This window comes from Pleurodeles waltl, chromosome 4_2 (assembly GCF_031143425.1).
Source record: "Pleurodeles waltl isolate 20211129_DDA chromosome 4_2, aPleWal1.hap1.20221129, whole genome shotgun sequence".
Taxonomy (NCBI): Eukaryota; Metazoa; Chordata; class Amphibia; order Caudata; family Salamandridae; genus Pleurodeles; species Pleurodeles waltl.
This window is the reverse complement of record NC_090443.1, coordinates 483,078,412-483,093,892: the sequence shown is the minus strand read 5'-3', so window position 1 is coordinate 483,093,892 and position 15,481 is coordinate 483,078,412.

Here is a 15,481-nt window from a genome sequence, read left to right as displayed (position 1 = left end):
AATCTAAGATTTGATTGACCTCATACTCTTCTGCAGAGCTAATCTGGATAGGAATTGGAGGGGAGTGTTGACGTAAATTTGGAGGACTGTTCTTTAACAAGGAGACATGGAAAACAGGATGTATCTTTAGATGAGCTGGCAACTGCAATTTAACTGCCACTGGATTGATCATCTTGTCAATTTTGAATGGGCCTATAAATCGTGGCTGAAATTTGCGATTTCCTTTGAGACGTAAATGACGAGTGGATAACCAAACTTTGTCTCCTTTCGAATAAATGGGGCTCTCTCTTCTTTTTCTATCAGCCTGAGTCTTATATGAGTCTTTTGCTTGAATGATGTTTTTTCTAGCCCTAACTAACGTGGTCTGCAAATCCCTCACCATCTCTTCTACTGCAGGCACTGAATCATCTTCTTTACCCAACATTACATTAGGATGTCTACCATGGTTCAGATAAAAGGGGGTGAACCCAGTGGTGGAATGAACAGCATTATTGTAAGCAAATTCAGCTGCCCACATCAACTCGGGCCATTCCTTCTCTTTATCGAATAAATTGAGTCTTAAATACTGTTCTAACCCTTGATTCACTCTCTCTGTTTGCCCATCGGTTTCAGGATGGTAACTGGTAGAGTAACGAGAATCAATTCCTAATCTTTACTAAAGGCCTTCCAAAAGCGAGAAACAAATTGGGACCCCCTGTCTGAAAATAGAATTTTTGGGATACCATGGGCGCGTACTATGTGTTGTATAAACAACTGTGCAACCTGTGGGGCTCGAGGGATTTCTTTCAAAGGAATGAAATGCGCCATTTTAGTGAAAGTGTCTACAAAAACTAGGATAGTGTTAAAACCTTGGCTACTAGGGAGGTCCACTATAAGATCCATAGTAACAGTATGCCAGGCATGGGGTGCAGTGGGCAAAGGTATTAACAGACCTTGTGAAGCTGTTCTATTTGATTTCCCTCTTTGACATTTGTCACAAGTTGACACATATTGTCTTATCTGAGTTTTCATTTTTGGCCACCAAAATTCTTGTTGTATTAGATTTTGAGTCTTTTGAATTCCTTTGTGTCCAGCCAATTGATCGTCATGATAAGCCTGAAGAATTTTTTCTTGCAGCTCTACAGTCGGAACATACAGTGCACCTTTAAAGTATGGCAAACCTTTTTTGATTTCTCTTCCTTGGCCTTCTTTGGACCACTTCAGCATTCCTTCGAATGTTTTCTTGAATTTCTTTGGTTAAATTTTCATACAATATGGCAGATATGAACTTCTCTTGTGGAATAATCAATTCTTTTTCTGGAGGCTCTTTAACTGCACCGGTATCAATTCGAGATAGAGCATCTGCCTTCCCATTTACTTTTCCTGGTCTGAAAGTGATAACAAAATCAAAGTCTGCAAAATATAGGGACCAACGCAGTTGTCTAGCTGTTAGAGTTCGAGCTGATTTTAAAAACTGTAAATTTCGGTGGTCCGTGTAAACGGTCACTTTATGCTTAGCTCCCAAAATGTAATGCATCCACTCACGAAAAGTTTCTTTGACTGCCAATAGCTCCTTATCCGCAATTGAATAATTTATCTCTGGTGGTGTTAATTTTCGAGAGAAATAGGCCACTGGATGTAATTGACCTGTATCTTTATGACGCTGGGAAAGGATACCTCCTATGGCAACATCTGAAGCATCTGCCTCCACATAATATGGCTCATCTGGATTGGGGTGGAGCAAGATTGGAGCTGAGACGAAGGAATTCTTCAAAAAATTAAAAGCATTTTCAGCTTCTTTTGTCCACTCAAACTTCACTCCTTTCTTCAACAATCGAGTAATGGGTGTAACTGTTTGAGAAAAATTGGATATGAATCTTCGATAAAAATTAGCGAACCCCAAGAAACTCTGGATCTCTTTGACATTGCAAGGAGAAGGCCAATGTTGCACTGTCTTTATCTTGGCAGGATCCATACTAACTCCTTCTGGTGACAAAATGAATCCTAAGAACTCAACTCGTTCCACATGAAATGCACACTTCTCCAATTTTACATAGAGATAGTTTTCTTGCAACCTTGTGAGGATGGATCGAACATGGGAAATGTGCTCCTGTAGATTGTCGGAAAAGATTAAAATGTCATCTATATAAACCACGGCAATCCGGTCGAGGAATTCTCGTAATATATCATTAACGAAATGCTGGAAGGCAGCGGGAGCATTGCATAACCCATAAGGCATCACTTGATATTCAAATAATCTGTATCGAGTCCGAAAAGCGGTTTTCCATTCATCCCCTGAAGCCACTTGAATCAAATGATATGCTCCTCGCAGGTCCAATTTGGTGTAGATTCTAGCATTCTTTACTTGATCTAATAAAACTGACACTAAAGGCAGTGGGTATCGATTCTTGATGGTAACCTGATTGAGGGCTCGATAATCAATGCAAGTTCGAAGACTCCCATCCTTCTTTGGTATGAAAAATAGTGGGGATGACACTGGAGATTCAGAAGGACGAATAAAACCATTAGCAAGATATTGATCCAAATACTTCTTTAAATGTTGATTCTCTGCTTCGGTCAATGCGTATATTCTGCTACATGGCAATATCGCCCCTGGCTCCAGTTCAATTTTGCAGTCGTAGGGTCGATGTGGTGGCAATTTCTCAGCCTCCTTTTCATCAAAAACGGCGACTAAATCCTCATATTCTTTTGGGATTTCTGCTGTCTTTAGTGCACAGATCATTGAAGAGTGTGATGATAAACAGGCCGCTTGGGACTTGGTGGACACTTCCACTCCATCATGAAAGCAATTCTCTTTGCAGTAAGAGGAATTCATCTTGATCGTTCTTTTGCTCCAATCAATTTGTGGATTATGTTCTGTAAGCCAGGGCAGACCCAAAATGAGTTGAAATTGTGGAGCATCTATCAAATTAAAGATTATCTGCTCCTGATGTCCACCAAAACCTTGCATCTGAATTGGTTCGGTCTCATGGGAAATGGGTCCTGAAGAAAGATTGGTTGCATCCACAGCTCTTACTACTTCCAAAGTAGATTTCTTGATAAATCGAATACCCATTTTACGAGCGTATTTGATATCACAGAAGTTGCCCGTAGCTCCAGAGTCTATCATAACTGAGATCCCTTGAATTTCCTTCTCAAGGGTCTTAACTGATACTGTTTGTACCAAATGTGGTGCTGCGGTTTGTAAGGTATTCGCCACTCGTTGATCTAAAGGAGTTGTCTTGGGTTCTGCTTTCATCAGGGCAACTCCCTCTACTGATGAAGCTGGCCTTTTCCCGACTGAAGAGCTTTGGGTTTCTTGGGACAGTTTTTAACAAAATGCCCAGATGCACCGCAATATAAACATAGTTGATTCACTCTTCTTTTCTCTTTTTCTTCCTTAGATAAAGGACCTCGGATGGAACCAATTTGCATTGGTTCTTCTAATCAAATCAAATCAAATCATTAACATTTATAAAGCGCGCTACTCACCCGTGCGGGTCTCAAGGCGCTAGGGAAAAAGGGGGGGGTTATCGCTGTTCGAACAGCCAGGTCTTTAGGAGTCTTCGGAAAGCGGAGTGGTCCTGGGTGGTCCTGAGGCTGGTGGGGAGGGAGTTCCAGGTCTTGGCCGCCAGGAAGGAGAAAGATCTCCCACCCGCCGTGGAGCGGCGGATGCGAGGGACAGCAGCGAGTGCGAGGCCAGAGGAGCGGAGGAGGCGGGTGGGGACGTAGAAGCTGAGGCGTCTGTTGAGGTATTCCGGTCCCTTGTCGTAGAGGGCTTTGTGTGCGTGGGTGAGAAGTTGGAAGGTGATCCTTTTGCTGACAGGGAGCCAATGCAGGTGTCTCAGGTGTGCGGAGATGTGGCTGCTGCGGGGTATGTCGAGGATGAGGCGGGCCGAGGCGTTTTGAATGCGTTGCAGGCGATTTTGGAGTTTGGCTGTGGTCCCGGCGTAGAGGGTGTTGCCGTAGTCCAGGCGGCTCGTGACGAGGGCGTGGGTCACGGTTTTTCTGGTGTCGGCGGGGATCCAGCGGAAGATCTTGCGGAGCTTGCAGAGGGTGAGGAAGCAGGGGAGGACACAGCGTTGACTTGCTTGGTCATGGTGAGAAGAGGGTCCAAGATGAAGCCGAGGTTGCGGGCGTGGTCTGTGGGGGTCGGTGCGGTGCCGAGGGGCGTGGGCCACCAGGAGTCGTCCCAGGCAGACGGGGTGTTGCCGAGGATGAGGACTTCCGTTTTTTCAGAGTTCAGCCTTAGGCGGCTGAGCCTCATCCAATCTGCGACCTTCATACCCTCTTGTAGGTCCTTCATACCCTCTTGTAGGTTGGTCTTGGCGCTGGCGGGGTCCTTGGTGAGGGAGAGTATAAGTTGGGTGTCGTCGGCGTAGGAGGTGATGATGATGTCGTGCTTGCGTACGATGTTGGTGAGGGGGCTCATGTAGACATTGAAGAGTGTCGGGCTGAGTGATGAGCCTTGGGGTACGCCGCAGATGATCTCGGTGGGTTCTGAGCGAAACGGAGGCAGGTAAACTCTTTGGGAACGGTTTGAGAGGAAGGAGGCGATCCAGTCCAGGGCTTGGTCTTGGATCCCGGTGGAGTGGAGGTGGGTGATTAGGGTGCGGTGACAGACGGTGTCAAAGGCAGCCGAGAGGTCGAGCAGAATGAGGGCGACTGTTTCACCGTTGTCCATCATGATGTCGTCAGTGACTGAGATGAGGGCGGTTTCAGTGCTGTGGTTGGTTCGGAATCCGGTTTGTGAGGGGTCGAGCAGGTTGTTGTCTTCCAGGAAGGTGGTCAGCTGTTTGTTGACGGTCTTCTCTATTACTTTGGCTGGGAAAGGCAGAAGAGAGATGGGGCGGAAGTTTTTTAGCTCGCTCGGGTCAGCCGTAGGTTTCTTTAGTAGGGCGTTGACTTCGGCGTGTTTCCAGCATTCGGGGAAGGTAGCAGAAGAAAAAGAAGAGTTGATGACGGTCTGGAGGTGCGGGGCGATGATGTCGTCGGCTTTGTTAAAGATGAAGTGCGGGCAGGGGTCCGAAGGGGCGCCGGAGTGGATAGAGTTCATGATGGATTTGGTTTCTTCCGTGTTGATGTGGGACCAGTTGTTGAGGGTGATGGCCGTGGATGCCGGTTCGGTGGTGTATGGATGGGTCTGGTGTCCGAAGCTGTCGTGGAGGTCGCTAATCTTGCGATGGAAGAAAGTGGCGAGGGATTCGCACAGATCCTGTGAGGGCGTGACGGCGTTGGCGTTGGCGCTGGGGTTGGAGAACTCCTTGACGATGCTGAAGAGTTCTCTGCTGTTGTGTCTGTTTTTGTCCAGTCTGTCGGTCAAAAAGTTCCTTTTGGCAGCGAGGATCAGGTGGTGGTGTTCGCGGGTAGCGTTCTTTAGGGCGGTCATGTTGTCAGCGGTGCGGTCCTTGCGCCAGGCTTTCTCAAGGGCGCAACAAGTTTTCTTTGATTCTTTGAGGGTGTCAGAGAACCAGAGAGGTTTTTTGGTGTTGGTCTGTCGATGCGTGCGTTTGAGGGGAGCAAGGATGTCTGCGCAGTTGGACATCCAGTTTGTGAGGTTGAGGGCTGCGTCGTTGGGGTCGGTGGTGAGGGTGGGTTGGTTGGCGGCGAGTGCGTAGAAGAGTTGCTCTTTGGGGATCTTGTTCCACTGTCGACGAGGGATGGGTTGGGTGCGGAGGTGGCGGGTCTCGCGTCGGAATGTGAAGTGGACGCAGCTGTGGTCGGTCCAGTGTAGGGCGGAGGCGTGGCTGAAGAAGACGTGTTTGCTGGCGGAGAAGATGGGGTCAAGCGTGTGTCCGGCGATGTGGGTGGCGGTGTTCACCAGTTGTTTGAGGCCGAGGTTGTCGAGCAGGGTGGTGGTGTTGGGGTCGTTGTTTTGTTCCAGATGGAAGTTGAGGTCACCTAGGAGGATGTAGTCCGGCGAGGCGAGGGCGTACGGGGAGATGAAGTCGGCGATGGCGTCGCTGAAAGGGGCGCGTGGCCCGGGAGGACGGTAGACGAGGGATCCTCTGAGGGTGGTCCTCGGATCGGTGCAAATCTGAAAATGCAGGTGTTCAGCGGCGAGAGGGGTGTCTTCGGTGGAGGTGGTGACGCTGATGGAGTCTTTGAAGACGATGGCGATACCTCCTCCTACCTGGTTGGTGCGGTCTTTTCTGGAGATCTTGTAGCCTTCGGGGATGGCAGTGGCGATGTCAGGGGCCGAGGAGGCGTTCATCCAGGTCTCCGTGATGAAGGCGACGTCCGGTGCTATGGAGTCCAGGAGGTCCCAGAGTTCAATGGCGTGTTTGTGGACGGAGCGAGCGTTGACTAGGATGCACTTGAGGTGGTTGATGGCGCGTGGGCTTGTGGTCGTGGTTGTTGCGTGGTGGAAGGTGCGTTTGCAGGAGTTGCAGGCGAAGGGTCCATGGGTGCGTTTGGGGTGAGCTTGGAAGCAGGTGTTGGAGCGTCCTGGGTTGAGGGCGTGGAGGATGGTGGGGTCGTAGCGGGTCAGCGGGGCTTGGGAGAGCTGGGGACCAGGGGTCGTGGCGCTGGGCGCGGGCCAGGCGCGGACGGGCGCAGATGGGCTTGCCTCTGGCGCGCCTCCGAGGCGCCAGTGGTGCGCCCGCTGCACGCACCCGCTGTGCAGTCGCGCAGCGGCCGCCATATGAGGTAGGAGGGGTGGAGGGGTCAGGTGGGGGCGAATGGGAGCTGGGGGGCGGGGCGTGCAGGCGGTCGCGGCGGGAAAGCGCGAGGGAGGGGGGGACAGGTAGAGTGAGAAGAGCTGGGGGAGGGGGGTTTAAGGGTGGAGGGGGGTGAGTGTTAGGCGGTTTAGGAGATAAGGGAGAAAGATAGGAGTAGGGTTGAGAAGATAGGGGAGGGGGGGTTGTAGAGGTGGGTGAGGGTGAGAGGTAGAGTGAGAGGATAGGAAGATAGGTAATAGAGGGGGTGAAGGAGGGGGGAGAGATAGAGAAATAGATAGAGAAAATAGATAGGGAAATCGATAGATAGGGAAATAGATAGAGAGATAGGAAGATAGGAGGAGGTGGAGAGTGAGGGAGTTAGATAGTGGGATAGAGAGATAGGTAGATAGGAGGAGTGAGGGAGGTAGATAGTGAAAGGGTTAGATAGGAGAGATAGAGAGGGGGATGCGAGTGGGGGAGGGGATGAGGCAGGAGCAGGAGGGCAGGCGCGGGGAGAAGAGGACGGAGGAGGCAGAAGAGCCGAAGACAAGAAGAACAGAAGACAAGAAGAACAGAAGAACAGAAGACCGGAAGGAGAGAAGAAAGGAAGATCAGAAGACCGGAAGAAGAGAAGAAAAGAAGACCGGAAGAACACAGAAGAACATAGAAGAACACAGAAGAACACAGAAGAACACAGAAGAACACAGAAGAAGATACAGAAAAACGAAGAACAGAGGGCAGAAGACCACAGAAGAAGATGAGGAAGAAGAGAAGAAGAGTGAAGACGGGGGAAAGAAGAGTACAGAAGAAGATTACAGACGAGGAGCGAGGAGGAAGAACAGAAGAACAGAGAAGAAGAAAAGAAGCAGGAGCAGGAGAGAGGGTGAGTAGCGCGGGGCAGAGCGAGGGGCTGGGAGGGGGGGTACTTACTGTGAGGTGGGTCTCAGGAACTCAGGAACTCAGGAACCTGGAGGAGCTGCAGCGGCAGGGGGAGCGACCTACCCTTGGGTCAAGGGTCGCTACCACTGTCGCGCAGCGGCCGCCATATGAGGTAGGAGGGGGGGGAGGGGTCAGGTGGGGGCAAATGGGAGCTGGGGGGTGGGGGCGTGCAGGAGGTCGCAGCGGAAAAGCGCGAGGGAGGGGGGGACAGGTAGAGTGAGAAGAGCTGGGGGAGGGGGGGGTTTAAGGGTGGAGGGGGGTGAGTGTTAGGAGGTTTAGGAGATAAGGGAGAAAGATAGGAGTAGGGTTGAGAAGATAGGGGAGGGGGGGTTGTAGAGGTGGGTGAGGGTGAGAGGTAGAGTGAGAGGATAGGAAGATAGGTAATAGAGGGGGTGAGGGAGGGGGGGAGAGATAGAGAAATAGATAGAGAAAATAAATAGGGAAATCGATAGATAGGGAAATAGAGAGATAGGAAGATAGGAGGAGGTGGAGAGTGAGGGAGTTAGATAGTGGGATAGAGAGATAGAGAGATAGGTAGATAGGAGGAGTGAGGGAGGTAGATAGTGAACGGGTTAGATAGGAGAGATAGAGAGGGGGATGCGAGTGGGGGAGGGGGATGAGGCAGGAGCAGGAGGGCAGGTGCGAGGAGAAGAGGACGGAGGAGGCAGAAGAGCCGAAGACAAGAAGAACAGAAGAACAGAAGACTGGAAGGAGAGAAAAAAGGAAGATCAGAAGACCGGAAGGAGAGAAGAAAGGAAGACCGGAAGAACACAGAAGAACATAGAAGAACACAGAAGAACACAGAAGAACACAGAAGAAGATACAGAAAAACGAAGAACAGAGGGCAGAAGACCACAGAAGAAGATGAGGAAGAAGAGAAGAAGAGTGAAGACGGGGGAAAGAAGAGTACAGAAGAAGATTACAGACGAGGAGCGAGGAGGAAGAACAGAAGAACAGAGAAGAAGAAAAGAAGCAGGAGAGAGGGTGAGTAGCGCGGGGCAGAGCGAGGGGCTGGGAGGGGGAGGGTACTTACTGTGAGGTGGGTCTCAGGATCTCAGGAACCTGGAGGAGCTGCAGCGGCAGGGGGAGCGACCTACCCTTGGGTCAAGGGTCTCTACCACTGTCGCGCAGCGGCCGCCATATGAGGTAGGAGGGGGGGGGAGGGGTCAGGTGGGGGCGAATGGGAGCTAGGGGGCGGGGGCGTGCAGGAGGTCGCGGCGGAAAAGCACGAGGGAGGGGGGGACAGGTAGAGTGAGAAGAGCTGGGGGAGGGGGGGTTTAAGGGTGGAGGGGGGGTGAGTGTTAGGAGGTTTAGGAGATAAGGGAGAAAGATAGGAGTAGGGTTGAGAAGATAGGGGAGGGGGGTTGTAGAGGTGGGTGAGGGTGAGAGGTAGAGTGAGAGGATAGGAAGATAGGTAATAAAGGGGGTGAGGGAGGGGGGGAGAGATAGAGAAATAGATAGAGAAAATAGATAGGGAAATCGATAGATAGGGAAATAGATAGAGAGATAGGAAGATAGGAGGAGGTGGAGAGTGAGGGAGTTAGATAGTGGGATAGAGAGATAGAGAGATAGGTAGATAGGAGGAGTGAGGGAGGTAGATAGTGAACGGGTTAGATAGGAGAGATAGAGAGGGGGATGCGAGTGGGGGAGGGGATGAGGCAGGAGCAGGAGGGCAGGCGCGGGGAGAAGAGGACGGAGGAGGCAGAAGAGCCGAAGACAAGAAGAACAGAAGACAAGAAGAACAGAAGAACAGAAGAAAGGAAGATCAGAAGACCGGAAGGAGAGAAGAAAGGAAGATCAGAAGACCGGAAGGAGAGAAGAAAGGAAGATCAGAAGACCGGAAGGAGAGAAGAAAGGAAGACCAGAAGAACACAGAAGAACATAGAAGAACACAGAAGAACACAGAAGAAGATACAGAAAAACGAAGAACAGAGGGCAGAAGACCACAGAAGAAGATGAGGAAGAAGAGAAGAAGAGTGAAGACGGGGGAAAGAAGAGTACAGAAGAAGATTACAGACGAGGAGCGAGGAGGAAGAACAGAAGAACAGAGAAGAAGAAAAGAAGCAGGAGCAGGAGAGAGGGTGAGTAGCGCGGGGCAGAGCGAGGGGCTGGGAGGGGGGGTACTTACTGTGAGGTGGGTCTCAGGAACTCAGGAACTCAGGAACCTGGAGGAGCTGCAGCGGCAGGGGGAGCGACCTACCCTTGGGTCAAGGGTCGCTACCACTGTCGCGCAGCGGCCGCCATATGAGGTAGGAGGGGGGGAGGGGTCAGGTGGGGGCGAATGGGAGCTGGGGGCGGGGGCGTGCAGGAGGTCACGGCGGGAAAGCGCGAGGGAGGGGGGGACAGGTAGAGTGAGAAGAGCTGGGGGAGGGGGGTTTAAGGGTGGAGGGGGGTGAGTGTTAGGAGGTTTAGGAGATAAGGGAGAAAGATAGGAGTAGGGTTGAGAAGATAGGGGAGGGGGGGTTGTAGAGGTGGGTGAGGGTGAGAGGTAGAGTGAGAGGCTAGGAAGATAGGTAATAGAGGGGGTGAGGGAGGGGGGGAGAGATAGAGAAATAGATAGAGAAAATAGATAGGGAAATCGATAGATAGGGAAATAGATAGAGAGATAGGAAGATAGGAGGAGGTGGAGAGTGAGGGAGTTAGATAGTGGGATAGAGAGATAGAGAGATAGGTAGATAGGAGGAGTGAGGGAGGTAGATAGTGAACGGGTTAGATAGGAGAGATAGAGAGGGGGATGCGAGTGGGGGAGGGGGATGAGGCAGGAGCAGGAGGGCAGGCGCGGGGAGAAGAGGACGGAGGAGGCAGAAGAGCCGAAGACAAGAAGAACAGAAGAACAGAAGACCGGAAGGAGAGAAGAAAGGAAGATCAGAAGACCGGAAGGAGAGAAGAAAGGAAGACCGGAAGAACACAGAAGAACATAGAAGAACACAGAAGAACACAGAAGAACACAGAAGAAGATACAGAAAAACGAAGAACAGAGGGCAGAAGACCACAGAAGAAGATGAGGAAGAAGAGAAGAAGAGTGAAGACGGGGGAAAGAAGAGTACAGAAGAAGATTACAGACGAGGAGTGAGGATGAAGAACAGAAGAACAGAGAAGAAGAAAAGAAGCAGGAGCAGGAGAGAGGGTGAGTTGCGCGGGGCAGAGCGAGGGGCTGGGAGGGGGGGTACTTACTGTGAGGTGGGTCTCAGGAACTCAGGAACCTGGAGGAGCTGCAGCGGCAGGGGGAGCGACCTACCCTTGGGTCTATCGTTATCCCTTCTCCGGCTCTCGTATGATCATTTCTTACACGATCAATTCTCAGGGGAAATGGTTGATACTCTCTTCTCTTTTCTGCTCTTCGTTCAGTTAACCGGTGGTCAATCTGTAACACAAGATCAATTAACTCCGAAATTTTGGTGGGTCTATTTGAAACTTGTGCTAAAGCATCTTTCAATTCATCTCTCAGTCCACGATAAAATATGGCGGCTCTTTTTGACTCCGGCCAGGCAGTCTCTACAATGAGTTTATTGAAATGAGCCAGATAGGCTACTAGATCTTTATTACCTTGCCTGATTTCCAGTAGTTCATTGTCATTGGCTTGAGCTGCAGTTCGCCGATCAAATATTCTTAAGAACTCTTCCTTGAAATTTTGGAAATTATATAAAACAGGATCATTTCTGGAAATTATTGGCATGGACCATGCGGCCGCATCTCCTGTCAGATAAGACAATATAAATGCCACTTTGGACTGGTCTTTGGAAAAAATGACTGGTCTACATAAAAAATGCAATGAGCATTGGGTCAGAAAAATCTGCGCCTTATTTGGATCCCCACCGAAGCGCTCGGGTTGAGCCAAAGGAATAATAGGGGAAACCGCATGAATTACTTGAGTGGGTATACCTGCAGACTGTGAAGGGCTAGGGATTTGTGAAAACACAGATTCATTTGATTTAGCGGCGTTCCCTAACTCATTTATTCGCTGTTTTATTTGGACTGTTTCTTCTATGGTGTTATTTAATTGTTTCTGTAACCCTTCCAAAACGGTGGCTAATGCTTTTATATCAATTCCTTCTGCCATTCTGCTCAGGAGGAAATCTGTTTTTCCCTAAAATTAGGGTGAGGGCACTTCAATCTGTCAGGATACTTCAATTCGATTTCCTCAGAAGCAGAAAATAACTCCTCAGTCCCGACCCGAGCTACTCACAACGAATATTAATCCTTCGTGCTGAGTACCCCGGAGGGGGAAAGGGGAATGGGATGGTAGAAAGACTGCCACAGAGATGATGAACGCCAGTACTCAGTCTGCCTCTTCACATCTAAGATTGGATACAGCACCTGCAAGAGTCACAGTCGCAATTACTAGGGACATACAACATCAGTTTTTCACTTTCTACTCTCAACACTTAATTCTCTTTAATTCTATTATTTCTTCACTCACCCTGAGTTCTCTGTAGCCTTGCTCTGTAAATGATAGCTCTTCTTAAAAAAATGCTTATTACTGATTCTGGAAGAACTTCTCAACCTTTGTTAGAGATTGGTTTTAAGTTGCTATATATATATATATATATATATATATATATATATATATATATATATATAGTTGGTGATAATGCGTTCTTCAAATCAGCTGATGTTATTTAATTTCTCCTGTCTTATTGTGACTTCTGTCAATACTTGTATTTGTAAATGCTTGTTTATTAAAGTTTGTTTCTCCTTTCTTACTTCGACATTTGTTGATAACTTGTATTTGTAAATGCTTGTTTATTACAGTAGTTTCTCCTTCCTTACTTCGACATCTATCGATAACTTGTAGTTGTAAATGCTTGTTTATTTAAGTTTGTTTCTCTTTTAAACTCTATTTTGGTTTATTACCATTGAATTTGTAAATGCTTATTTGTTAACAGTTCGTTTCTCCTTTAAACTTGGCCTTTGTTTATAACCTTGACATTTGTAGGTACTTGCTCTTTTAAAGTTCGTTTTTTCTTTGACTTTAATATCTTAAACAAGAACCTTGTAAACATAAGGTTAATTCATACATTAACTCTGTAGCCTTGCCGACTTTCACGGGAACGGTCTACTATCAAACTCTTCGAATAAACCTTGACATTATTTATCAGTTTTCTGTAATATAATCTTCAAATGTAATTTGACCTCACAGGAGTTTCTGTTCCGAAGCGCGCTCTCTCTCCACACAGCTGATTCCTGTCAGACCTCAGTTGAAGTGCAAGGCTTCCAGCTGGAGAGCTCGTAACCTAGCAACCAACCGATTGCAAGACTAGAACTGTAACTAACCTTCAGGACTCACAGCGGCCATCTTGGATCTTCTCTTCTTGATTCTTCCTTTGAAATAAGCGCAAGATTACTCTGCAAACCCTCTTCCAGTTTGGGCTTTGCTGTCTTCACTGAGGATATCTCTTTGCTTTTCTCATGCACTTCTTTGATTTGACTTGGCAAGTTTGTGTGGTCATGACAAGTGGAAAGGACTTACCAACACCAAAGTGCAACAGCTGGTAGAGAAGACCAAGGGAGACTCTCCGGACCACCACCCGTGATGCGAGACCCATGCCACTCAGGATGAGGGGAGATCCACGCAGCTGGTCTTCGTTGCAGCCAGGTACCTGTAGTTACAGGGAGTGATGCCTTAACCCCAAGGGTGATTCCTTCTTCTTGTGCAGGCTGAAGAGTTGCAGTCTTCTTATGATGCACAGACGGGGAAATGTTGCAAAGCTGGCAGGAGTTCCAGATTTAATGTGCAGAAGATTCTTCCTCGTGGATCTGCAGCTTATAGGTTCCTAGAGGGTCCAGTTACGGTTCCTGAGGCCAGATGTCCAAGCAGAGGTTGCAGAGGACTCCTGCTGGAATCTTGCAAGCCAAATCTGAAGACCCACCCCAGAGGAAGACCCTATATAGCCCAAAGAGGGGCTTGGTCACCTAACCAGGTAACTACCTATCACAGGGTGCCTCTGATGTCACCTGTTTGGCCTGGCCACTCAGATGCTCCCAGAGTTCCCTGCCAACCTTGGAATCAAGATGGCAGAACCCAGGGACCCTCTTGAGGAGCTCTGGGCAACACCCGTGGGGTGGTGTTGGACAGGGGAGTGGTCACTCCCCTTTCCATTGTCCAGTTTCGTGCCAGAGCAGGGACAGGGGGTCCCTGAACTGGTGTGGACTGATTTATGCAGAGAGGGAACCAAATGTGCACTTCAAAGCAAAGCCAGTGGCTTGGAGAGGCTACCCCTCAAGCCAGTCACACCTATTTCCAAAGGGAGAGGGTGTTATCTCCCTCTCCCAAAGGAATTCCTTTGTTCTGCCTTCCTGGGCTTGATCAGATCAAGTACCAGGAGGGCAGAAACCTGTGTGAGGGGTGGCAGCAGATGGGCTGCCCGGAAAACCCTGTGAGTCTTGTGATAGCAATGCTGGGTGTCCTCCAAGGAGCCCCTGAGTGCATGGAATCATACTTCCAATACTTGCAACAGTATTGAGGTATGATTCCGACATGTTTGATACCAAACATGCCCAGGTTCGGAGTTACCATTATGTAGCTGGACATAGGTAGTGACCTATGTCCAGTACATATATAAAATGACGTTCCCGCTCTCATGAAGTCCAGTAAAATGGAGCTGGAGTCCATGAGGGCACCTCTTCTAGTGCAGGGGTGCCCTCGCACACAGGTACCTGCACCCTGCCCTCTGGGCTGAGAGGGCCTCCCATAGGGGTGACTTACAGTGACCTGGTGCAGTAACTTCTAGTGAAACCGGGTGTGTGCACCCGGTTCGCGCAGACTGCAATGGCCGTCCTGCAGAACCCTTTGGATGGGCTCCCTATGGGTGGCAGAATAACAGCTGCAGCCCATAGTAATCTCTTGGAACCCCAATGCCCTGGGTACCAAGGTACCATATACTAGGGACTTACATGGGGGTACCAGTATATCAATTGTGGGGAGAAAATGTTAGTAGCAACCAAATTTAGAGGAGAGAGCAGAATCACTGGGGTCCTGGTTAGCAGGATCCCAGTGAACACAGTCAAACACACTGACAACAGGCAGAAAATGGGGGTAACCATGCCAAGAAAGAGGGCGCATTCCTACAGTTTCTGAACTAAATGGAAGAATCTCTGTACCCGCCTGGTGGACTTTAATTAGATTACATTTTCTTTTGTCCTTAATATGGATACTAGGCTAATACCCCAGTGATTATTTGGAGAATGCTCCCTATTCTGGTTTTATTGTCCCTCTCCTGCATCTGGATTTGTTGTTCAAATCCAAATATTCCCCCTGTTCAGGTTAATGGCATAAAGTTCCTGAAAGTATGAAATTACAGTGTTCCTAATGAAGTAGGTCTGGTGCAACCCACAAGGCTCCCAGCTCTAGGTCATTGACTTGACTGGCAAAGACCCATAAAACCTGTGATCTTAGAGGTAGGAGGCCCTCTCTACTCTCCGTTCCACCTAGTGAGTAGCAGTCAGCCCTGCATGCTTGCAGAAACCCTGTGTTTAAGATGAGTTCTGGGTGAGGTCAGCCCACTGGTGGATGCTGAGAAGCAGCTGCAGTAAGTACTATGAACAGGAGGCGATCCCCCTTCCCACACACACTCACAGGTGCTGCCATCCATCTAGCACGTCAGCCTCCCAAGGATAAGACTGTGTCATGCCCGGGTAGGAGGAGCGACCTGGGTAGGGACAGGGTGAGGGAATCAGCCATGGAGGGCATTTGGAAGAGTTCAGGTGAGGAGGAAGATCAGTTCTGTAGTAACTTCTGGGCAGCTCAAAATTTACAACAGATAAGGGGGAAACAACAGGGGATTCATGCATGCAGACCTTGGAATTGAAAGCTGTGGGTTGCAGCCTAGGAGCCGGCTCAGACATTCATGGGACGGACCTGTAGGGACCTATGAGGAGGGAGGGGTTAATGGGTGTAGCTGCCA